Genomic DNA, 26,422 nt, shown 5'->3' on the forward strand with positions numbered 1-26,422 from the left:
AAATTCTCTGATTCCAGTTTCTCAAATGTGAATATTTTCTTTTTTCTTTACTCCTCTTTGACAGGAAACTCAAAATTTTAGACATTTGAAGATGCCATAGGCTTTGGGAAAAACTGATTAAGGATTTTCAACATTTTCTGACATTTTATAGACCAAACAACAAATTGATTGATTTAGAAAATGGTCAACAGATTAATTGATAATGAAAATAATTGTTGTAATTGTTAGTTTCAGCTCTACTCTCTTTATACTTATCTCTTATTGGTCCCTGCCCAAAAAGGCCTCTTTTCACAGAATTAATTAATCAATTATTCTTGTCTTCCTTTCTACAGTAGTTTGTCAAAAAAAAGTCAAGTAAAAAATACTGAAAATGTGAAAGTTACAGTAAAAACATTTTGTCGACTATTAAATTAATCACCTACCTATCAACTACCTTGATAATTGATCAAAAAACCTCTGGTTTCTTTAGTCTTTAGCAAAGTCTAGACAATAAACTGAATATCTTTGCATTGTGCATGAAGCAAGACAATTGAGAATGTCACCTTGGGATTTGGGAAACACAAGTTGACATTTTTCACCAATGTTTTATCAACCAAACAAGTAATTGATTATTTGAGAAAATAACTGACAGATTAATCAACAATGTCTCCTCCAGTCTTCCTTCTGAAGTTGTCAAGTGTGAAAAATATTGACAATGAATATTGAAAACTGCTGAAAACAGTTATTTTAGTTGAAAGTTTCACCCTCAAAATGTGTGTTAAAAGTGTCATAAGTGAAACTGTGTTCATTAATTCCTCTCTGTTGTCATTTCCTGCGTCAGGTCCACACAGGAGGGATCGAGCTCACTCACCTCAACGCCTGTTGCTACTGCTGTGCATGTGTGAGGTAAGCGACTGAATAATTGAGTTTCTCCAGTCTGCGTTTAGGCCTGTGACTGATCAAGTGTTACAGTGTTTGATTGGCATAATGGCACCGTACCCCCCCAGGTAAGGTCAGCCCGAGCAACATCTGGGCCTATTATGCATTATGCAACTCCCAGTATGAAAGGCAGGGCCTCATATGGTATTGGTTGATATCATTATTGTTATCATTTCCAAACCCCCAGCTCTCACTAAGAATAGGTGGTTAATTTTAGATGCAAAAAAAGATCCAATTACTCAGGCCTCTGCTTGTGCTTGTCCCCAGAGTTAGTGCAGGGAAATAAATCTGGTGGCCTTGATTAAGTACCTGACAATAGAGTTAGCACAGTGCTAGTGGTTTATAGTAATATGGCGGACATGGACAATTAGGCCCACCAAGTAATTTACAGTACTGCTTGCAGGTGGTGACCTGGTATGAGCTTGGGACCACCTCAGTAACAAATTAGATATATAGGCGAGCAGAGTAGCAGCTCTGTAGGACTTCCAAATAAAGCAGAGCAATCAAAGATTATAAAAAGCTTGACGCGTATTTCAAATTTGTTATGATTTTGTTCCTGTGAAAGGAATAACATATGGCACCGGGTTTTTCATCCGTAATTTTCTGCAGCGTGAATGATAACTTTTATACGTTGTTGATCTTTTTACGTCAGCGCGGACCGCTCTCCTCTCGCTGCTACCTATTAATTATGAAATACTGTAGGTCTTGCCCATTTCTTTTTACTACTTCTTCCTGCTGAACCCGGTGTGAAAGGCTGCTGTTCTTAAATAGGTGTATAAAAGTAAGAGCGGGGAAAATTCCCCCCCACCAGCACCCACTCTCCCTCCAGCATTATGTCATCAGAGTCAAAAAGGCACGGCTGAAGAAAAATAGCTTGTTTCACACATGATAGACACCTTAACACATGGAGCAAATGGAGCGGGCTATGTGGCTACTTCTCTTTACTACAGCAGGACAGACAGCACTGGCACTCATACACAGAAATTCATACACTCATACAGTAGGTGTGTTATAATCCTTAAAAGGACTCTATGTAATTTCTCTCTAATTCTTGTGAAAAATGACTCGCTATATCAGCCTCGTTTTATGTAATATTTTATACACAGCAAGATAATCTTTTTGAAGTGTTTATTAGATATTACCAGTGGAGGAAAAAGTACTCAGATCATTTACTTTAAGAAGAAACAAGTAATATATACTGTACTAAATGACAAAATGACCATGATGTGTCATCAGAGATTAAGGAAACATGCTAAGCTGAAATACAACGCTACAGCCACGGTGTCCCGTTTGTCTGTTTCACATTTATTAGAGCTCATATTAATGCTGAATGAGTAAGTGTCTGTTTATGACCCATACCAAATCATTAATAAGAGAAGGAGTAGATCTTTATAATGGTTAAATTGAGCGAAATGTTAACGCAGTCTGGCAGTTAGTAAAGCAGGCAGCCACTGAACTCCAGCTCCAGAGTGTGTACTGTCCGAGCTGTGGGCTTTTGTTTTCAGGTTAACAGACTTAATTTTACATTTACAGACAAGTGATGGTTTTAAACAGCTGATCAACTTATGGAGTAAGACTTGTTGTTGCTTGTAAGTGTTAAAATATGATGTTGCTCTTGTCTTTCACTTCTGGTCGGCATCCCTGCAGCCTGCAACCATAGACAACCATAGATCGTATATTACATAAAGTTTCAACCTATTTAATATACCATCTGTGGCTCCAACTTGCTATTTGGACTGCTGTACTCATTTTTGAACGCTTGAGATTTACATATTTCTCCTTAAAGTAAACAATAACAATCGATAAAACTGCTCTGTTACAATTAGAAGTCCTGCATTCACAATTTTACTTGCAAAGTCTATAATCCAATAATTTGAATTTTAGGTTTCAAAATGTCAGGAATATCTTTGTCAAATTAATTGCCTTTTGAAGATTACTTCAAAAAGTGTTATTGTTCACACAGTAAGGCGCTTCATTAATATTAATTAATCAATGAGAGATTGATTAATGTACTGTTTTTGCCAATATGGACATAAAATAAGTCTCAAAAAGGTCTTTAAACATATTAAATTAAACTTGTTGAAACTCTGTTCTACAGTAAAAATTACCGCAAATTGTACTTTAAATATCAAAATGGTCCCTTACATTGTTGTATATAAATGAACTCAAGTAAAAAGTAAAAAGTTTGCCTCTGAAATTAAGTGGAGTTGAAATATAAAGTTGCATAAATTGGATATATTTAAGTGAAGTACCTCAACATTGTACTGAATTTCAGTACTTGAGTAAATGGACTTAGTTACTTCCCACCACTGGGTAATACTTTCATCACTGTACTGCACTGTGTGTAACAATGAAGAAAAACAGTGCCCTCTTCTGCCTGCCTGCCTGTCTCTCTGTCTCATTGCCCACAGATTGAAACATGACTGCAGGTTTGGTTGTAGTTTACAGTGTGGAGACTGGCGCTCGGTGTCTGCGGCTTATCGGACTCTTGTACGGGTCAGCCGCTGGGCTGAGTGGCAGGACCCCTGGAATAACTCTGACCGCCTTGATCCCCACTGTCAGCACACAGGCCTTAGTGTGAGCTGATTTCATCAAGGCCACCACCACAGTATGATGGTGGTTGCCCAGCTCCCCGTGACAGACCACTGCTGGGCTGGTTTCCTCACCGAGCCCGTTTCATTTAACAGGAACACGTCCTGTACAGTTAATGCAGTTTGTTCCTGTGGAGCTCCTGATAGGTGTTTGACTCTTGGGTCAGACACAGAAATTTTGAGATTGAATTAGGAGATACAAGTTGGGGTAACTTTGTAATGATTTAAAACAAATAAAAATTTCTAGTCAAATAAACTTGATATTAATTTAGTTGTACTTTAGAGCAGTGTTCCCCAACCCTGGTTCTCAGGGCCCACTTTCCTGCATGTTTTAGATGTTTCCCTGCTCCACCACACCTGATTCAAATGATCAGCTCGTCATCAAGCCTCTGCAGACGCCTGACAACAACCTGATCATTTGAATCAGGTGTGTTGGAGCAGAGAAACATCTAAAACATGCAGGACAGCGGGGTTGGAAACACTGCTTTAGAGAACATGTTCATTAAGCTTTAGATATTAAGTTAAACTGACAACTCTTTAGTCACACTGACAAACATTACAAAAAAAAAAAAAATAACCTCCTTTTGCTTTTTCTCAGTTTGAAAAGTCAGTTCTTCATTTTACACAAAAAGCGTACAGCTAAAACTGAAATGTATTAATCTTTAAGAATTCAATTCTAACCATCATTATTGCAAAAACAACCTGCTATGACTTATCATAATGTGTATTAGAGGCACACAGCAAGTTTTCATCATGTATGTTTATTTAAAACTATAAATGAGAAATGTCTCAGGAGTGTTTTGATGCTGGGACGTCTGTTGATATGTTGATCATGTTTCTTCAGAAATTTAATGAGTTGATTGAACTCATTCATTATTCATTAATCATTTCAAGTCAAAAGACTTAGGTTAGAAGAACTCATGTTTATAAGTTCTAAAGTGTTTAGAAAATAATAACTAAAAATTTAACATTTAATTAACTTTAATTACTAAAAATTTTACATTTAATTAACTTGAACAAATAAAAGTTGTATTTTCCATTCAATTCCTGTATGATTTACTACAGTTAATTTTAATACATTTCTCAATTATATCTATGATTAATGAACATTTAAACATTTATTGTTTACTTTTTTAATTGCCAGTCAGAGCGAGCACACTGCTATACGGCTGTGGACGCATCTATTTTTATGTGTGTCTGTCATTCATTCATGACAAACGCCCTGCAGATAGGGAGAAAAGCTAATTGGCATAAACTCCAATTATGTAAGCAGCACCACACCACTAACAGCTGTGTGTGGTCGGCCACCAATGCTTGCACAGCTATTTTAGAGCTCCAGTCCAAAAGAAATATAGTGTATACTCATGCTACACCTGCAATGCAACTCGGTCTCGAAGACAGACGATACAAGCAGCAGAACATTTTGTGTTTTGCCCTGGTAGAGAGAGGATTATCTATTATTTCTGTGACCTTACATCAAAACTAATATATTAGCAATTACTAATACACTGTATGTAGGTCACCTTTCTATTGTCGATGGATCATGTAAGTGAGCACTGGTTTCTTTACTGTTTTTTTATTTGTACAAATTCTTTGTAAAAGACAAGGAAGAAAATTCTTGAATAAGTGTCTAATTACAAGCACTATTTCCATTCCCCCAGTAAGGAAATTGTCCTAGAAGTTTTTCCACAGATGCACATGTGAACTCCTCGCTGGACTACTGCAACAATATTTAGCATTTCTGCTACTGATGTTTAATCTCTCATTAGCCTTTAGGTGACATGAAACAGCATCAGCCTCAATCCTGCCTTTGCCAATCAGCGGCAGGTTGAGTGACAGGCACAGAACAGCACATCCCTTATGTAAACCCTTCCTCTACTGCCACGAAATTAGAGTGGCTGTTGCTACACGCAGCCGCCGCCTCCCCTGCCTCTACACAAATGAGAAAGTAAGCACTCCGGTTCAGAAGTTCACATTTTGGATGCGTGCCGGAACTACTTAAGGCCAGTGACGTTTTTTCAGAGGAACAGGTGGTCAGAGTGACATAATTCTGGCTCACTGTTAAGATCCTTAGAAATTAGGTCCTGCTGCTCTGCCAGAAGGGTTATTACTCTGTCAATATGTATAAGCGCGAGTTTATCTGACTTGTTACTAATGCAAACTGATAAAAAAGGGAAAGACGACATGAATACTTCTTTACACCTGCTTATATACTTGATATATTTCCAAATGCACAACAAATCACATGCATATGCACCCATCTTTGACATGTCTCACAGCTTGGCTGAGAAAGCTATTTATTCTCATACACTGTTAACTACTGGCACGTATGCGTTAGAGTGGAATGCCATTCAGAATGCAGAAAATATATTTAGTTCTCGCCAACAGACAGCAAAAGGCACCAGTGGGTCTAGCCCCTGTGTGAGAACAGTTATTTCTGTCGCAGTATGGACTTTCAATTACTGTAATCCACTGCTTGACTCCTTCAAGAACATCAGCACCTATTAACTGTTGAGATGCATCAAATGTGACACCTACAGTAGGTATCATAAATGGACATGGTTTTATTTTTTAAAATTAAAAAAATCTGTGTTTTTTGTTTTTATCTTGAAAGTGTCACACAAGGGTGGCAAGGGGATACGTTACACTGTAAAAACTGTTTGTTTTAATTAAAAAAAAAAGTTGATCGGGCTGCTGTGAAATTTTAAGCTGACTGAATTTGAAAAGGCAAGTTGAGGTAATTTTGTAATGATTCAAGGCAAGTAAACTTTTCCAGCCAAAGAAACCTGATATTAGTTCAGTTGTACTTGAGAAAACATGTTCAGTAAGCTTAAGATATTAAGTTTTTCATTTCACATGAAGAACTTACAGCTGCAGCTGCTCCTGAGGGAGCTACTTTGTTCAATATTTGCAAGTGCTCCCATTGAATTTATTTAATTTTAAGTATTTATTACTAACTATGATACTCTCTGTTTTGTGAAAACACACAAACATGACTTATCTTATAGTTTACTAGATACTCACCGAAAGTTTCAATCACATATCTTTTCACACTATAAAAAGAAGGGAAGGGTCTGAAGTTTTTGCAAGCAATGCATGCAGGGAAGTGCCTGTTCAGGATGTTTAGAATTCCTGAAGTGTTCTGAAATTAAGTACGAGATTAAATTTTTTTTTTTTTTTTTGCATATTTATGTTAAGTTGGGAAAAGATTATTCGATTCCACTAAATTCCTGATTTTTTTTTTCTGATAGTGTAATGTTTGCTGTCTCATGTTCTTCAGCTCCTCCAACCTTATTGTATATGGAAGCAAGTAATCAGGAAATATAATGTAGAATATCTGTTTTAGTTTGATCACACAAAAAAAGCTGCATCCAAGAGGTCATAAATGTGCAGTAACTGTTGTGACAGATTTGAGTTATTATGAGTTTCTTTAAGACCATTAATAGGTGGGTGCTTATGGACAGTGGAAATACCCCACAGCTGCAGTCTGGCTGTTGCTCCATATGTGATCCTCCTGTCAGACCCTCAGAAAACACTCAAACTTCACTACCACGCAGACTTAGTCTCAATTTCAGCCAGTCAAACATGTGTCCAACAAACATTAATGGATCTGCAGATGTTCTGCTTTTACTCACAATTTGTTTCATATAAAATGTTGTTGGCAGTCCATTAGTGCTTAACATGCAGCTATGTAGTAATGCATGGTGCAGACAATGCATTTCTTTAAGCTATTTCTATTATTATTGACATTCAGGGGCACTAAATATTCTACGTGGTCTTATTTTGAGAAACCCTGTGAGGTCTGTGCTTATATTTGGTGGAGGTTTTACCTAAAGCTGGGCCAATCTCATGGCAAAGCCATGCGATTCAACAGGGATAAACAGAGAACAATGGCCAGATAAGTGAATTACCTACCTGGTAGGAACACACAGGGGCTGTGTCCTGAAGCTAGGCAACTGGCAGGCCCTCTGTTTGTATTAGGAAACAGTTGAGCAGCTCCTGCAAACACAACTTATCCTGTTTAATTGCTGCGTAATTCCTGCAAAGTTGTCATACATGTGTGTTTTTCTTGACCTGTACAAACAATAGAGGGTAGTGTGAATGGTCATTGAGTGGTTAAGTGAAGGTTTCTCAAGAGGGGAAAATAATTGGTGGCAGGAACTGTGTAAACGCTTGTGAACCTTTAAGTCGACAGAGTTGTATTGTTCATGTTGGAGCAATCTGAATGAGTTAGACTGATTGTTTCAGTCTACTGAATTGTACTGATAGGGATGATAACGATTGTCAATTATCAATTAATTGGTTGTTTAGAATGTGATCATGACATAGCATTTAATCAATCAACTATTGAACTGAGATCTGAAATATAGCACAGATTATTTTATGAACATGCTCAAAGGCTGTTTCATAGCCTGTGAAATACTGTTAGGGAATATGCAATATGTTGCTGTGGAAAAAAAGCTTTGATTGAGGGCAAAAAAATCACTGTTAATGTTAGTGATCAATTAAGGAAAGTGCTTGCAATTTGCAACCCTTGTTCCAATATATATATTTTTGATTATTTTAAGTGTAAAATCGTGCCTAAACAACTTATTTGCTTCAAATCAGTGCTGATCTTATGACATTTAATCAGCAGTAAAAAAAAAAAAAAAAAACCCTCAGAATGAACTCACCCAACTAAACGAGTAGCTATCAATTTGACGTTTGACAAGACTGATGTTAAGACTAACTGATTAGTTATTAAGTATTTTATTATTAGATCATTTAATAATTTTATCTCAATTAAGAAAATAGTTGTGCAAAAGAAATGGCAGTGGTTTAACTAATATAATACAGAAAACAAAAACCTGTTTACTGAACATGAAATCTGACCTACTTAATATACAGTCTATGGCTCCAGCTGCTTTTTGGACTGCTGCACTGCACATGCACTTGCTTTTTTGCTTCTTTAAAGTGGCTACAAGAAACCTTTGTATTTTGTTGATTTTGGAGGCTCTTGTGGACAAAAGCGGTAGTGTTTCTGTCGCCATAACCACAAAATATGACAGCAAAAATAAAATTATCAAAATAAAAATCTCCTCCTACTTCTTTTTAAGTGGCTACCATGCTACTTACTGTAACTTTCCTTGGGAAAGGCTTGTTTCATCTGATTTCAAGGAGAATCTGACCCAGTGGCAGGCATTACGAATAAATGAAATAGCCAGTCTTCCCACTGATGGTTTTGTTTGCTGATGTAGGTTGCATCGATGGATCAGTATTAAATGGAGACTCTTTAAAAACTCCTTGTAGTACATTTAAATAGAAATTTTATACACTGAATGGTCAAAATGATCCCCATAATGTATCAGACTGGTGTCTTTGGTGCTACATTTATGATCTAATGCACTAAAAATGTAAGTGAGCATGCTATTTTTAGAGAAATTGAACATTAATTTGGCTGGAGCATATTGGCCTCAATTCAAATTCAATACAACTATGGATTAAAAGAATTAGATTTTACACGTATAGTGTTTGTTCCTCAGAGCAGATATCTGTGCCATCAGCTTTGGAACAAAATCCATCTGGTTTGACTAATATAATGAAAAATAGATTTCTTAGTCATATCTCTGCTTTGCTGCCATGAGTGAACAATACCTGTACCTTCTCTCAGCGCTCAAACTTTTTAAATGTCCTGGAGGAGTTCTTGTTCGAGTCCCAAACCTACTGAGATCTCTAATGAAGACTTTACCTTCCAGGCAAGCATATTTCTCCAAATGACAGTAATTTACATATGATGTATTTAGAGAAGAAGAGGGCAGGCTAATTCTATTTAGAGATTTTCCTTTGTTTTAGGAGTCATTAGCAGCTAGCTCAAATCTAATTTTTACAATTTCATCAGGCCATCTTGGAAAGCCTCTGTGAGCTCATCAGAGAGGAGCATTTATTGCTAAGTGTTCTCTATTGCATTAGCACACAATAAAGCGGCCAGGGACTGCTACAGACGTTTATGTGGAATCCAGTTAACACTCCGCCAATTCGTTTTTTATTGGGACACAATCAATTTTTATTCATTTTAAAGCCAGAATGCTTTCTTTCATTGTGTGCCTGCCCCAGCTTATTATGCCCTAAACTAATTACTCAGTTGTTTTCACAAAATGCTAATGTTTATGTTAAAGATTTCCTCTTTGAGATGCAGGCCTGACGTGCATATACATATGAGATTTTCTGTCACATATGTTCCTCATTATCACACACTGCCCACAATATTTTTTAAGCCTAATAATCATTTAATTTGTTGAAGTCTGGCAATAACAATAAAGTCTGCTCTGAGTAATTACACTGTGGCACAGTGATTTTGAAGAGTTTGAATATGAGTCAAGTCTGGTTCGACCAAAAGTATTAGGCCCTCCTTTTGAAAACTGAATTTTATCCTCACAGGGATACAACAAAACTTTCGGTATATTTTGGAAATTCACTGCAGAGAGAACAGAAAAACAACCCATTTAGGTCCAAAAGTAATTGCGTGGAAAGCAAAATGAGCCTCATTTTGTGTTATGCGCATAAAGCTATTTAATGGCTCACACAATAGACAGACCACAAACTGATCTGTATCTATTTAATTCAAACACAAATTAAATCCATAAATGTTTTTTTTAACAAAAGAGGTTTTTGTTTCTTTGTAAAGTAGACTCACTGGCCAGGCAATAATAAATAAGCGTAAGATAAATGTATACTTCTAAAATTTCAATATGGGGAAGTGCAATATCCAAATTGCTTTTGTTAAAGTTAAATGTGTGACAAAACAGAATTATAATGAAGCACTACAGTGCCTTTGAAATGTCCTGTCCTATAAATCTTGTTCTCAAGAAGAAAACGTATTTGTTTGGTACAATCATGATTTTAAATGCGCAAAATGTAAATTCTGCCGCTAGGAATAGTTTTGCAGGATTGGAAGTGATCTGAAAGTAAACAAAAAGGTAGTCCTACATCAAAATTAAAAATACTAATTTTAAAGCTGTCATGTCCATGACTATGAGTGAAGTAGCCAAGTCAGTTGAGAGCACAAAAATGTTTTGTTTTTGTCAAACTTTCAAATTCAATATAACGATATGATAATTCTGCCTCTAGGGGTCGCACTCACATTAAAACAATGACAAAATGCATAGTTTGATGACATCAAACAACCCAGAACTTACAGCAAGTAGCAACTAGCTAGCAATGGCTAGCAGGGGACACGACGTTACCTTGAAAAAATTATCTTTGGGTTGCTGAAAGCATCCAACACACAGCAAAACAGTGGGAAAATAAGGAAAGACAGGCAGACAGCAGGGTCTCTGCAGAAATAAACACCACCACACACTTCTGGTTGGTCACAAGTGATGATTGAAAGGACTCTTTTGTAGCACAATTTTGCACATTATGCATTTAAACGTCTTTTTATTGCTGTGCCTGTGTGAACGTCTGAGAACCCGATCCATGTGTGGCGGAAAAGTATCTCAAGACATCTCAATGTGAGCTGGATGTGAGCATCTTCACCGCTGTGTGATAATTAGAGTGCTTAAGTGCTCCTGGAGACGAGACAAACCCAGATACCCTCTTCCTCTTCAGCCCCTCCTCTCATTGACCAAGAAGGTCTTTAATGGCTCCCCATTTGACTCCGATATCGTTTATTGTTTGGTATCAGATGTACACCTTGTACCCTTCACCATTTGCACTGAGGCACGTTTGACCTGAACTGTAATCTCGGCAACAGATGTCAAGTCTTTTCCCTTCATCTTCCAACCTCCAGTCCTCCGCTGCTTTCCCATCAGTAAAACGCACAGGCATCCTCTGTTTGGTGTTGCATTTCAATATGCACAAACAAAGAATATTCATAGCTGCATCCTCAAATGACAGTCAGTGACATTGCTCGGCATACAGTGTGCGTGTGTGTGGGTTTTCCGTATGTGCGTGCAGATATTTTTCTATTCCAGTTTTGGGATTTGTCCTGCCGTGGGCTCTGGAATGCTTTCAACACATTGATGAGATGACAAGTTATCATTGATCTGTCCTTACTTAGCGGGATCCATTAAATAATGTATGGGCTCCTGTGCATTACCAATGCACTCTCCTGTCCTCGACCCATTAGAGGAGTAGGGCACGGGGCCCTAGTGGCTCCAGGCCCTCAGAGGTCCTTGGGCTTTCATTTAATTAAATTATCCCATAATGAAAACTCCCATAATGAGATTAATTTTAATTATTTATCAGCAGCCGATTTGAGGGAGAGGGTGCATTAATAATGCATGAAAGGGCTAAACATTTTTCAATTCATCACCTTTTCCTTTTGTTAAAGGTGCAATTTATTAAGTGCTCCGCAGCTGCTAGAGGTGATGGTGGTGGAGATATGGACGACCAGGCCCACAGGTCAGTCACAAGGGCTGCTGAACTGTCATTTGATAATGTGCATTATACAATACATGTGTGGTGTTACGCATTCCTTGGTGTGTTTACATAAATTCATACATGCTTTAGCTTTCTTAGTCACTTAATAGATTTTTGAGTTTTTAGCCCAACTCAAACTCTTAAAGCTACTGCAAGGAGTTTTTAACTGGTTATGAGACATTCTCAGTTTAATACTAATGCCTCTATATGACCTACATAAGCAAACAAGACCATCAGTGTCAAGATATTTCTATATCGTAGTTCTTCATGGCTGCCATGGAGATGGATTCTCCATGAAATCAGATGAGACGAGCCTGTGTTACATTTTCCTAGATAAAGTTACAGTGAATAGCCTTAGTGACTTTCCTCCAGAAGACTGGAGTTCGAGTCCTGTGTGAAACGAAAAGTAAATGTAAAGTTATTCAAAGTTTTGAGTAATTTATATTGTTATGGATGTAATGTCTGTCATGTCATTTTAGACACAAGTGACATCCCGTCTGTCACATGACATCCATAACATAGTTATTTTAACCCAAACAACATTTTTTTCCTGACTCTAACCAAGTAGTTTTATTGCATTGATCAAACCAAGTATTTTTTGGGCCTCAACCAACCAAACAGTGATGGTTTTACAACATAAACCATGTGTGTAATGTCACATGGCTTATATAACATAGTTAAGGTCTGGTAAGCTTGTCGCCAGCAGGAAGTAATTGGCAATCAACCTTTTCTGTTGTTTAGGTATGAGGATGTGTCGGGAATACAACCTGTTTATTTGTTTATCTAAATTATCTTTTTCAAAACTAGTTTCTCAACTTTTTTTGCAGTGTTCTTTAAAAAGAGCATGCTACAGTTTTCCTCCAATATGCATTAATGTTCTCTTCAGTTGCTTAAAGTTTGATGGATTTTATATTAATACCTAAAGGCAGAGAAGTAATCAAAATTTCGCCTGTAATTCTCTGCTGATGTTTGTCTGCCTCCATCAATCGGGCATGTTGATTCCCCTTGTGTGAGCACATTAGAAGACTTTGGTGGCTGGCCAACAGAACAGGGGAAGATTGTCGACTGTCACACAGTGTGAAACTGTAATTAGCTGGCATGGAAGTGTGCTTATTTGAGTTCCCAGGCAAGAGAGATATCAGTACAGTTGAGATCTGTAAGCTGATACGTTGTCGAGAACAATTACCTTTTGTGATTTAAATGAGCACATTTCACATCTTCATAACTTTTGTATCAGCTGACAGAAACATATAGGCAGGCAGAGCAGCAGAAGTGGCCCAGGGCAGGAGACAAGAATGTCATTGGGACGGTGAGCCGAGTGCATTTATCAGGCCTTCATCAATAGCTGATTAATAATTCAGGCAGAGTCTGGGGCTTCTTTAGGGCAGGGTTTCAGCTAGCTTGTAATTTTGTAAATTGCATAGTCATCATGCGATGGATGGGCCAGGCTGCTCTGAGAGGCACAGCTGTGAATGTAGGTTGGCCAAAGAGAGTTTAGTAGCAGGTAAAGGGAGAGTTTAAACCAGATGTGGTGGAGTTGTAGTCCTGTATCCACAACAAATGCTGTGTAGAAACAAAGGGTTTTCAAGGAGGCCTGGTGAGAAACAATATAAAGACAGTTGGAAGCACCGTGCTTGCCAGAAAAACAAAATATTAAAGCTTCTGCTATGCATAAAGCATAGTTAAAGCAATAGTTAAATTATTTGAAGTGCGGTTACTACTAGAGGATACCACACTCCCTGTTTGGGGAATCAGCAGGAGTCTCAGTGTAAGACGCAAAGCAATGTGCTGCTGTGGACGGGGTCAGCAACAAAACGTATTTCAGCCACTTTAAAAAGGTCCACATTAAAAAAAAAACATCAGTTTAATTGTACACTATATTTAGAGTATTTTACCTTGCCGTCAGACAGCCTTTTCCAAGGTGAAACTGCCATTATGAAAACAAAATATGGTTCTCTCCCAACAAGCCAAACACCATTGGCAAAATCAGTCATTTTAGCTCACAGAGCATGAGAGTTGCTGGTCCAACGCTGCCTTGATTCGTTAGTTTGTTGGTCTTATTGTATGACTTTGGTGTTGGAAAAGGTTAGTTCAGTTTCACTAAAGTCATACAATAACACAATCAAACTAACAGATGAGGCAGCGACCAGCAACTCCAATGTTCTGTGGGGTAATGATAAAGGTAAAGTGGTGAAAATATTCTAAATGTAGCGTAGATTTAAACTTTATAATGTACTGTAATAACTGTGACATAGAGCTTACATTTCATATTACAGCTATTGAAAATCTGACACATTTGTAGTCAGAGCAGATCCATGGCTTTCCACTTTATCTTGGCTGCAGAATGAACAGTATTACCCAAGTCAAAATGGAAATCAATATTCAGATGATGGCTTTTTGTTAAACCACCAGGCCTGTCCTTTTTGACAGCTCTCCACCAGATACTTCCCCTGGCTTGCTGAAAACAAACAGGCATTTCTTTCCATTGTGAGCCGTTCAAGGTGCCTTGGCCCAGGTGCAGCGTTAGCAGAACAGTGAATGAGCAAACCCCTCAATTACCCCGAGCCAGCACTCTGATAACTCCCATTCAACAAAATGGGCCCTCTAATTGCCCTGACCGGTATAACCTGTTCTGCGTCCAAAAGCGCACTATTCTTCCACATTGTTTCCTAGGCAACTGGAAGTTTTTGTGACCTATAAAAAGTTGCTACTCCTGTAACCGATCTGAGGCTAGGAGGTTGTTTGTTTCCATGGCAGGCTGCTGAGCTATTTATAGGTCTATCTAGTTGGTACTAGCAGGCACGGAGAACATTACCAACAATTTTATTCATTCATTTTGAAGGAGAGAAACTCTCCTGTGCTTCTGAAAGTCAACTGGAGAGTTGACTAGATGTTTTGAGAACGAAAAACACCTGGGGCCGCAGCAATTGAGTCACAAAGTTTAGAGGAAGAAGGCTTCACACTCTTCTCGCCTGTTTTTCCACCGTGTTCCCCCCCCCACCCCGAAGTGGATAAGCGGATCCTTGTAACAAAACGTAATGTTTATTTTGGAGTCAGAGGCAATGCCCCGGATGACCGGAATTTCTTTGTTGTGGTTTCGTTTGTGTTTTTAGCAAAGCGCTGCAGAGCTGCTGGTATTGATGATTCATATGTTCATCATCAGAGGTCCTTGGCAGTTCATCACGTCTCTCCTCACAGTGTGCGTCTTTAGCAAAAGGTTAATCAGTGATCCCTCCTTATTAAAGTGATAATTTATCTCTGATTCACAGGGTTGAAAAGGTATATTAATTACCAAAGGTGTCACGTACAGAGTTCAAGAAGAGATCTCCCGTAAGGCATTTGGCAGCTGCAGCAAACTGAACTCCAATTTCAAAATCTGACTCTAACTTTTATGTCTATTCACTGTCTTTATACACTTCACATAATAGTTTATTGTAATATCACAATACCACAGCTGCTTTTATATCAGGGATGGTACAAAGCCTTGAAAGTTTTGGAAAATGCTTAATATTAACAGTTAAGGTTTTCAGTACTTTTAAATTTGAATGTGTCTGTCTTTGTCCAGCTCACACATTTTAAAATAAGAACCATGTAAAGAGGTCTGAAATATGTTCACCTATTTAACAGCTGCGTACATGATGTAACATTAATGATAAAAGACTGAGGCTAATGCTATATCCCAGCAAACACTGGTGAAATGGTAAAATACAATGTGTATTTATACAATAGACAACATAAATACACTCATTAATATGTGGCAGACCTTGAGATGGACTGAGATCACCTCAGGAGGAGAACCAGGATAAAAGCTAAGCTAACCTAGCATAGACCAGAGCGAGCCACTCTCCCCTTGTGACAAATCCCAGTTCAACCCCTGGTGGGAATAAGCCATGAATTTGGAAAATGCATTGGTATGTAACATAAGTTTGGCTGGAGGTAGTAAGCTAGTGTTTGTTAGCTGCACATTAGAGCAGATATTCCTCACGTTCGCTTATTTTATGTTTTTGAAAGATTATAAAAGAGAGGCCACTTCAACCTGTAGAGAAAACACAAAACTTGACAGGCCTGCAGTTACTTGCAGTGTTTGCCGATCTATGATTGGACAGTTGCTTTTGGGAGTTGGGGCAGTTAAAAGGTCAGTTGTTTCACATCGTTCATTAAAACATTTTATAAGTTCAGTTCAGTTCTGTAGTTTTTTGAATTAAAAAAAGCTCCACTGCATTGCTTCATGAGAACCACATGTAGATACAGTAAGAAACTTTGGAGTCCACAGAGAAGATTTAAAGAGGCTACACAATGATGGAATGAGATGGACTTTTAAAAGAGGTGAGATATCAATAGGAATCCATTTAGTTTATGGACCAGATACATTAACTTAACTAACAATCAATCATTCCCCTCTTTAAAGCTTTTTAATGCACGTAAATCTGACCTGTCAATACATTTTCACCATCATGCTCACTCTTAAGTCCATTGTTGTGGTTATTCACCTACCGTAGTCCGTTTGTTACTTCCCTCTTGAAATGCACCTTTTACTGTACAATGTTCCTCGTGATCACTTTTGAGTTCCAGTAATGCTGCTTTGCAACTAATACAATTCAACAATGGGAGAAGATGAAAAGTTTACAGGAAAAACTTCTACCAGTGGACTAATTTGTGGAAAGAACACAAGCAGTCTACGTAATTGTTCTTGCACTTAGGCTGTATTCTCTAATGGAGAGCTTTAAACTGACTTCTCTGTGCCAAGCCTGGAGGAGGCCATGAGATGTTTTTGTCTCTCACGTTTTGCTTTTGTTGTTTTTTTACTGCAGCAAAAAGACACATTTGAGTGAAAATATTCAGGAGAGCACTATGCATTAGCCTATTACTGGTGTTAAGCTGAAACATGGTAATACTGCTAACCAGTATGCAGGTTACTGCTATAGAAAACTGTAAAATACATACTTTTCTTGTCAAATCAAATGTAAGCAGTTCTAGCTAGATACAACATATTTTCATACAAGTACAAAGGGAGAGTGTGCTGCAAGGAGTACATTGCAAATTCCATTTCCTCATAGAGGAAGTCACCTTTTAGCGGGGCCACTGCTGCTCCAAACACATCAAGAGGAAACAAACATGGAAAGTTGGCATATCATTTAGTCCAGTCGGCTCTATTGATGTCTTTCACAATGATATGTTTGTCCAAATGAACTCCATTAGGGAGCTGCAAAGTCTGAGGTCTCAAGAAAGAAGACAAGCAGTACAATTAAACTGGATTCGACAAAGAGAGCTGATGTGTAATTTGAATGAATTGCTCTTGTATTTATTATTTTGGTAGCACTTTTTGTGAAGCACATGCCAATAATGCATTTAGCTGTTGTTAAAAAACAGCCAAAGTTAAGTTTAATCTAGGGCTGAAACATCTATAAAATGTCAGAAAATATTATCCAAGATTATGTATTTAAATGTCTTGTTTTGTCAGTCCAAAACCAGAAGATTTTCAATTTATCATGATAATAAACAAACAAAAGCAAAAAGTCTAGATTTGAGAGGCTGAGAACAGCCCTTTTCTGCCATTTTGCATGAAAAATTACTTAAACAATTAATCAATTATCAAAATATTTTAATAGTTAAGAGTAATCGTTTTTACCAAGTGATTTGCCAGATTTACTTGCTTGACGTGACATTTTACTTGCCCTTGGCAAGTGGGCAAGCCTTATTGTTGAGCCCTGGCTTATAAGTATATAATGGATCATAACAGAAATTAAGTACTCCACTTTGACACAACTTTTTCCTGATGAACAAGTGAAGGATGTACATTTATATTTTTTTAATGTAATGTTTACCCAAAAGAACAAAGTTGTAATACATTTTACTAATTTTATGATGCATTATAAATTGGTTATAATGTATTACAGCTATGAGAATTATAACACTATGATCCTTGCCAAAAAAAGCTTCATAATGTGTTATGATTTCTATTATAAATCATTCCGAATATTTGAGTGTTTATAACTATAATCATACACTGCTTTATGCACAGTACAACTCATAAGTATGTTTATAATGTGTCATAATGCAATACAACTTAAACTATGTATTATACTATTATACTTGTTGTAATACATTATAATCATTTTATGATACAGTATAATCACATCCTAGTAGAGCTGTCTGAAGTGGTTGACAATACAAGTGTGTATATAGTGCATAATTATGCATTACTGACCAGAACTTCTTAGAGTGTCACAGTTACTTTCTCTGGGTTTATAATGTACTGTTTGTGGTCTCCTCACTTGGATGATGCAGTCTTTGTTTTTTCATGGGTGAAGTACTTCCTGCTCACTGGATATTGATAGTGCAGCAGTAGTACTCTAGTAAAAATAATAAATGAAAGGCTGTCTCCCTTACTCACGATGACGGCAGCGACAAGTACCAGACACATGCACAGAAGTCACCAGGAGGTACTTTGGGGTCAGGTATTAGCATATACGTCAGCACTCCTCTCACAGTCTTAAACTGCCATCATCTCATTGGTTATTTTGGAACTTCTTGTCGTGGTTCAAGTCCCTCTGACACCACCGCGATCGTAGACACCCACTAGTCCCACAAGCCGCTAATAGTTCACACTGTCCTCAAGACTGTGAAAAATTGTGCAGCTCAGCATGTTTGCTGCTGTTCTATAAAACGAGTGACATTTGGTGCCTAGATAATCTGAGCTTCTGCTTTTTTTAAGTGCACACATGCAGTAGGAGGCCGGGCAGACAGATAAACCCAGCTGTTAAGTCTGTCCAGGAGTTAAAAATTACTGAAAACTAGAGTCCAATGGGAATGCCCATTCATCACTGCAAATACCCCTGGTGTGTTCGCTTGCACTTGTTCGTAGAGAACAAATGTGGATGTAGGTTAAATATAAGTTATTTTCCGGTCTGTTTTATTTATATACGATAGATGGCCGATTGGTAATACCCCAGGCTTAAATAGCTTTGTCCGAGTGCTTGTGTCGTCTTTTGGCACACGTGGTACCAGAACTTGAATGTGGAAGCATATTCTGTCAGTGAGACAAACCACTGGCTCGTACAGCACTGCCTCTTTTGTAACTGTATTTAGTTGCTAAGCAGAATGGCACAGACCCAATCTAAGTGGCTTTCATCTGGCCAATTCAAACAGACGTTTGACCCCAGACATTTGCCTAATGTGTTTTTGTTATGTGGACTCCTGGCTTCACAAATGTCACAGTGGCTCTGGACTGGTGGGGGTTTGGTGAATGACTCAGGGGGTTGGGAGTCGAGGGGGGGTACACGAACAGAGAGCCTGAGGGGGTGGGGCTGCAAGGCAGAAGTTAAGTCTACAACCTCTGCATTTTGTACTCAAACCCACTGGGAGTTGGTGGTGTGGTGAACATACACTCTTAGACATAAAGATGCTAACTAGAACCACAAAGGGTTCTTTGGCTTGTCCCCATAGGAGAACCCTTTGTGGAATCTTTTATAAAGGCTGCATTTTGAACCCTTTCAGTGAGCTTTAACTGGAAGGTTCTACATAGAACCGTTTTTTAGAGGTTTCACCAACAACCCACTATAAGAGGTTCTGTAGAGGACCCTGCTATGGTGTAATGGTTCCAACCAGAATCCACTCTGGAGGCTCTATCCAGAACCTGTCTCCCAAGCGTGCTAACAAGAACCCAACCAGCCGAAAATTTTTATATTCCCAGGATTTGATGTAGAACACACTCGGGGTTCTATCAAGAACCTTTTCATATTCTGAGTGTTTTTTCTAGCACCCACTCATGGGATTCTACCAAGAACCTTTTAATGTCCTAAAGGTTTTATCTAGAACACACACAGGGGGTTGGAACCCCCCAAGGGGTTTTTACTGAAAACCTTTTTATATGACAGTTCAAAGAGCCTTTTTCTTTATAAAAAAAAAAAAAAAAAAAAAGGAAGTACATAGTTCTTGCTAGAACCTCAGCCCTTCAGGGAGAACCCTTTAGGAACACTTATTTATAAGAGAGGAGTTTCCAGTGATGACCTGCCCCCTCCCTCTTCATGGGCCAGACCCTCTGTGAGCCTGCTGATGAGCGGCCCGGCCCCCGGCGCTCTGCTGACCTGGGCCCAACTGGGCAGGCAGCTGTGGAGGAGACGGGGAGTGCCACATTTCTGGCCGCCCGGGTTGTGCAAGTCAGAAGCAGCCCCAGACAGTTGGGGCAGCCCTGACAAATGCTTCCATTAGAGGGGTGCTGAAAATTTATTACCAAACATATTGGTATTTTAGGGTGCAGCTTACTTAGATTTAGTGGCGTTGCTGATGAAGCTCTTTTTTTAAACCATAATACCAGATTAGTACCAGAATGTCACACCCACACACTTACTGCCCTTATACCATCTACTTTATTAACAATCATTAAAGCTATAATATGTAACATTTCCGCATTAAAATGTTATAAATGTTGACATACGTTATATATTTTGTTGAGTTGTTTGCTTACATTATTGCTCATTTTTCAAACAGTGTTCAAACCCAGAGAAATACATAATACCGTTTCCTGGTAGCTGTTGCTGGCTAGTTGCTGGATATGTCAGAGAGTGAGGAAAGAAGTCAGCAAACGTGACTAAATATAGCATGAATAAAACTATAATACATTACCCTGAGGGAAATCTGAGGCAGATTTACATCAGCAGGAAAAAAGTGAAGAAAATCGATCCCCTGATGCCAAGCTACCTTATGATGTCATCAGACTACCTGTTTTGTTATTGTTGTAATGTCAGAGAACCTTAGCAGCACAACTAAGTTTGCAGCTATGAACTTAGGGCATGCATGCAGAAAATGGCTTGTTTCATTTTACAGCTGAACTTTAAACCCAAATGTTTTCTCCGTTTGTAAATTGTAGAGCAGTTTTGAGAAGAAAGAACAGATAAACATATACAGTGTATGTTCTATCCAGTGCACTTTTATTTATGTTTGCCATGTTTGGTTTGCATTGCATTGAAAATTGTAGTTCAAAGTCAAAGACACAAAGAAGTTGATTGCTCTTTTGCCACATTATACCTGGGCACAATCCCAGAAAAACTCAAGGCCTATGGACCTTTTCCCACAATCTGAACAATATGTATACTGAAAAAAATGGACCACATACTCTGTATGGGATGTAACCTAGCATCTGTATAATTTTTCCAAGTTCCAAAAAAATGAAAGACACAACTGTGTCACTTTTTTTCCAGACAAATGTGCATTTAGGGTAAAGGCATATGAGAGCATTTACACACTGTTCATGTGATGCAGAATACATGAGCCATACGGTATGAAAGCTTTGTTGTTTTGTCTAGAATTGTTGGAGGCTGAGGGCCATCCAACATTCAACTAGATTACACACCACTGAGGGCTTAACAAAAGTGACCAAAGGGAAACAAAAAACATCCTCCTCACTAAATGATGCAAACCTATTATTTGATTTCTAGTATTTCATCACAGATATTTAGCCAAAGATTGTTACCGTGTAGATATTTTTGTATCACATAGACATGCCAAACTCCACATGGTGTGTCAAAAAATGTTGTTATATTGATAATAATCTCTGGTGCAAATATTGTAAAATAGTGTGATGATGCTGATCACAATATTGAATTTGATCTGTTTAGTGGATAAAAAACTAGATAATTGACGCCCAAAGCCATGCAAACTCTACTGAGAATCATACAAGCCAACTGATAACTAGAGCAGTTCAGTGACTGGTGTTTCTCTAGTGTTTAGATGATGACATCAATTGCAGCTCCCCAAAAACTGCAAAGCTCATGGACATGTATTTATACTAGGTGTTAAAACCCATGTAAAATTGAGACTTTTCAGCGACTGCACTTTTGCTTTAAAGCTTTTGATGGATAATTTCAGAGAAATGTCTTGGTTCCAGTGCCAGTGACAGCTTAGGAAAAGGAAAGGTTTGAGTTAAAGTCAGAAGTCTTATAAAATGATCTATGTTCCCACTGAAATGCATACTGTGGATTTCTTAAATCACATATTGATAACACAAATCTGTTTCTATGGAAGACATAAATCCCAAAATATTTTGAACAAATCTTATTTATGAGACCAATTCAGCCGAATTTTGTCTTATTATTCTCTTTATCTTTTAACAGGCTATATATTTTAAGCGTAATGCCCACGGTGATACTTCCAGTCATAGTGATGTCTCATTCTGAGTAATAGGTCTCTAAAGTGTGCTTGTTTGGCTTTTTTGGGGCCACTGGAGAGCAATAAAGTGTCTGTCTGAGGATTTTCGGGGTCCTCGTAGACTTTCCCCAGGTGTGCCTCCCTGGCCATAAAGTACAACTTGTCTCTTATGGTATATGTGTGGATAAATGTGTCCGCCAAGTGTTCTTTAACCAAATACTAGTTATGTTGAACACAAGTACAAAATTTAGAAGTTCTCTCTAGGAGATTGCCTGGGTGTTTTACTTAATTCAAAGCATGTTCTGCTTGTTTTGTTTGAAACCAAGATGGCTACAACAGTAAGGTCACTCAGTTAATTTAAGTTTGTGACGTCCACTGAGGTTAACCATTTCCTTTGTTCCTCGCTTCTTGTGGAGGAAAGCTGCAATGTATTTTCATGTTGAGGTATGCCGTGTTTACTTTTATCACTGCTTCTCAGTGAGGCGGGCCGACCTGATGTTTGTTTATAAGGAATTCGGGCTTCACTCGTAACTTTCATTCACCACTTGAAAGCACTCGACTTGCTACTAATTTACCTTGAGGGACTTCAAAATTATCTGTCTGCGCTGTCAAAATCTTTTTTGTGGTGGCAACTTGTCATCATCAAAGTTTTTCTCTCAAGTTTAATGAAAGCCTCGTAGATAGATGGCTTAATGTTATATACTTGAATGCAGCATGCAGAAAGACATCTTAAACTCAAGGTAACATGTTGTTTTTGGGCCTCAATATGATGTTGCTTGCTTTTTGTTTTTGCTGTCATTGTTGCTATGAGAGTTGCTTTTAAGTCAGTATTACAGAGTTCACATGAAAACACAAACAGTGGGAACAGAGGAGGAATGGAATAGTATTGAAAATGATCTTGAATTTCCCTTCATCATCAGTGCTGCTTTGCTTTACCAAGGATATGTCACTCTGTGCAGCTCAGTTATTTTCAACAGGAAACTATGCACATTGAATAACTCAGGAATATCCAGTACCTAGCACTTACAGGGCTCTTTGACAAATTGCCATCCAGTAAACTTAATGTCCCACTTGTGTCAGGGGCAAGGCTGGAGGGTGGGAGGTTTGTGTAGTTAAGGATTTTTTTTTGTATTTTCCCCTTAGTCAATAGGTGAACATTTCACCTGGTAATGCCTGTATAAATATATAAAAACTGTTATTTTATCCAAAGTTGTCCCAAGTTCAGATTTCCCCTTCTTGGGGGAAGGTTTTGGAGCGTAAAGCTCTGCTGAGACTTATGTCAAAAAAGGAACTTGATCCCCCCAATGTGTGACATTGTATAAACACTGTAGTAGCTCTACCCAAACAAATTTGCAGCATATGCATATGAAAATATTGCAACTGTGTCACCAGGGTGTTAGCATTTTGTTTCATCTGCGCCATTTGATTCCATGTCACACCGTTCCTGCACCTTTCACACTGTTTATGTATTCTTTGTCAAGATAAGTAAACTCACTCTACTGAGATGTGCTCTTTTGTGGATCAGCAGAGGAAAACCTCACCACCGTTCAACTTTCCAAGCACTAGAATTCCAGTTAGATGTACATTAACTCTCCATTCCTTATCTCAAAAATGGAATCAGCCATTTGGAAGTGAGTCTATTTTCATGTGTGTGAGAAGCTGAGTGGATAACCTGTTGGCAAGCCGAGGACAGTGCAGATCTCTCCTCACTCTAAATTGCAGGCAGGCATCCCTGCAACCCCACATGAAGACCACTGAGTCCCATCAAGATAATCCTTAATAAAGAACGGCTTCGCATTTAATCTTAGCTCACGTCTCAAATTTCTTACTTGATATAGTTTTTGGCAAGTGGCGTTTTAGCGCTGATGTCAGTCGAGCAGTATCAGTGCATCTTTTGTTAAGCTTCCACTTGGCACATGTAGAAGGCTGAGTTTTTATAGTTGCAGGAAAGATTATTTTATTGTTCTTATATATGGCTCTAATGAGGTTTTCTTTTGTTGAGTATTTGTTAGTGCCTCTTAAACTGCAAACAAAAACGGCTTAATCAAGGGCTTCTGTTGGTCCTTAAAAACTCTAAAATCCAGTGTTCTGAATTTCAAGCCTTCAGAAGTTTTAAAGTTTAAGTGATACAACTGTTAAATACGATTTCAGCAAGTCTTAGAATTGATTGGATTATCCAGTTAATGTTATATAATATATAAAGTTATATAAAGTTGCAATAACCAGTTTTGGGGATCTGCGTGTAAATAGCCACATTGGGTATTGGTGGGTGTAAATAGCCACACTGGTTATTCCACGCAGAGTGCAAATAGCATCTGCCAAAAGTTGTATTGATCATGCTGTAACAACTACAAAATCAAACTAACATGTAACCAATAAGTACTAATGCAAACTCTCTTCTTATAAAGAAAAAGCTGATTCTAGTAAAGTTAAAGTTGTCTCTGTTACCTTACCTTTCATCTAATAAGGGTATCTGCAAATTCAGCAAGATCTAGCTTGAGAACCGCACATTTTGTGCTTGGTTAGGTACTTAGGGAACCAGCAAATGCCTGCTATCACCCAATATTGTCCTGTATTCACACTGGTAGCATCACAGTCCCAGCATGCGTATATTCATCCACTTTGAAAGTAATTATAAGACTCAGATTTTTCTCCATATCCTTCGTACTTTTTTGCCAGTATGGATGTGAGATTGGTCTTACATTGCATTAATAATGATCTTTAAAAGGTTAAAAAAAAAGTCCCAAAATTGTTAAAACCTATGACATGTGCAAATGCATCATTCTCAAACCCAACATCTTGACAATTTAAATTTAGAGTTTGACCTACCTTTTAGATAAGATTGTTTGCATTGAACAGCCTTTCATTCAATACTGTGGACACATAAATAGTAATCACCGCGCATCACCAGTAAAACTGCTAGGTTGATTGGAGCCTTGATTCAAAACATACCGTACAGCGCTGCATGAAGGAGAAGTGCAAGGAAAATCTGAGTTTAGTCGTTGAGACATAAACAACTCTGGATAATTATACTGTGCAATTTGAAAATAACTCACTTGCAAAATTACATCTCGGGCTAATTTTATACAGCTGCTTATTGAAATAGAAAGCGACAGAGTGAATGCAGTAACTCAATTGGCATGTGTACCCCTCCGCTATTAGAAATAGTTACTTGAGAGTCCCCGAGCATCTATTAGTCAATCGAGTTATCAAGAACCTGTTCAGTGTGCAATATATTTCATGCTCTGGTATTGAAACGTGAGCCTATGGATTTACCTGTGGGCAGTTGGTTTGGAGCAGGAGGAGGTAGCACTTGCATTTCCAGCACGTCCACATCATTACTGCAGTGTATTTAAATCAGGAGCAGTGCAGCTCGGATCTATTTCTGTCAGCTACTCCTTGACTACTGCTACACTGTAAAAAAAAAATCATACAGGAATTAAGTGGAAGCAACTTATGTTTTATCATTAACTTGAGTTTTATTTGCTCAGGATGATTAAACTTAAAAATTCTAATATTTATTTTCAGAACATCTCAGAACTGATAAACATTCTAACTTGAAGTCTTTTGACTTGATATAATAAGTTGGGTTAATGTACCGTACAGTACTGTATGAGTTTTTCATAAAGGTCCTAAGACACATGATCAGCATATTAGCAGACTTCCCAGCATGCATTGTTTGAGAGATAAAACTCTCTTGAGACTCCTTTTTTAGTAGTTTAAAGAAAGCTTCTTAGTGTGAAATGAAGAACTTCATTTGCTTGTAATGTTTGTCGGTGTGCCTGAACAGTTGTTGGTTCAACTTAATATGTTAAGCTTATTAATCGTGTTTCGTACAACTGAATTAATATGAAGTTTTTTGACTTGAAAAGTTTATTTGTTTTAAATCATTGCAGAATTACAGCACTTTTTTGCAGTGTTTTAGAGTTAAAATTCAGTTGTGCCCTTCTTTTTTATGGTTTGAGGTAAAGCTCTTTGTGTGAAATGAAGAAGTTACTTTTTAAACCGAGAAAATGTAACATTTGTTTGTAATGTTTGTCTAACTTAATATCTTAAGCTTATTGAACATGTTTCTCAAGTACAAGTGAATTAATATCAAGTTTATTTGACTTGAAAAGTGTGTTTTGAATCATTGCAAAATTTTCTCAACTTGTTTTTGAGTCAACTTAAATTTTAAGGTAACGGGGACACTTGACTTCTTTATATTAAAACGTTTTTTTACAGTGCACAGAGGCTGGTTGGTGTCGAAATGTTTTCAGCGTGGGTTGTGAACTCACAAAGTGGAAACTGACAGACTTATCAGCTCTTTTTTGATTAAAACTACATGTCATGCCATAAAAAAAAGATCCGAATGTGCTCGTTTAGTG

The 26,422-nt window shown here is 37.9% G+C and overlaps 1 protein-coding gene across 1 annotated transcript in view; it reads left to right on the plus strand.

Moving 5' to 3' along the window:
- The first annotated feature begins 748 nt into the window (after window positions 1-748).
- The window catches only part of eya1 (EYA transcriptional coactivator and phosphatase 1), an 82,952-nt gene continuing 57,278 nt past the window's right edge, over window positions 749-26,422 (plus strand). Inside the window, exon 1 of the mRNA XM_084746819.1 lies at window positions 749-885. The gene's annotated coding sequence lies outside the window, so the exon portion shown is untranslated. The remainder of the gene's footprint in view (window positions 886-26,422) is intronic.

The sequence above is a fragment of the Lutjanus erythropterus genome, chromosome 21 (assembly GCF_056507025.1).
Source record: "Lutjanus erythropterus isolate fLutEry1 chromosome 21, fLutEry1.hap2, whole genome shotgun sequence".
Classification (NCBI taxonomy): domain Eukaryota; kingdom Metazoa; phylum Chordata; class Actinopteri; order Lutjaniformes; family Lutjanidae; genus Lutjanus; species Lutjanus erythropterus.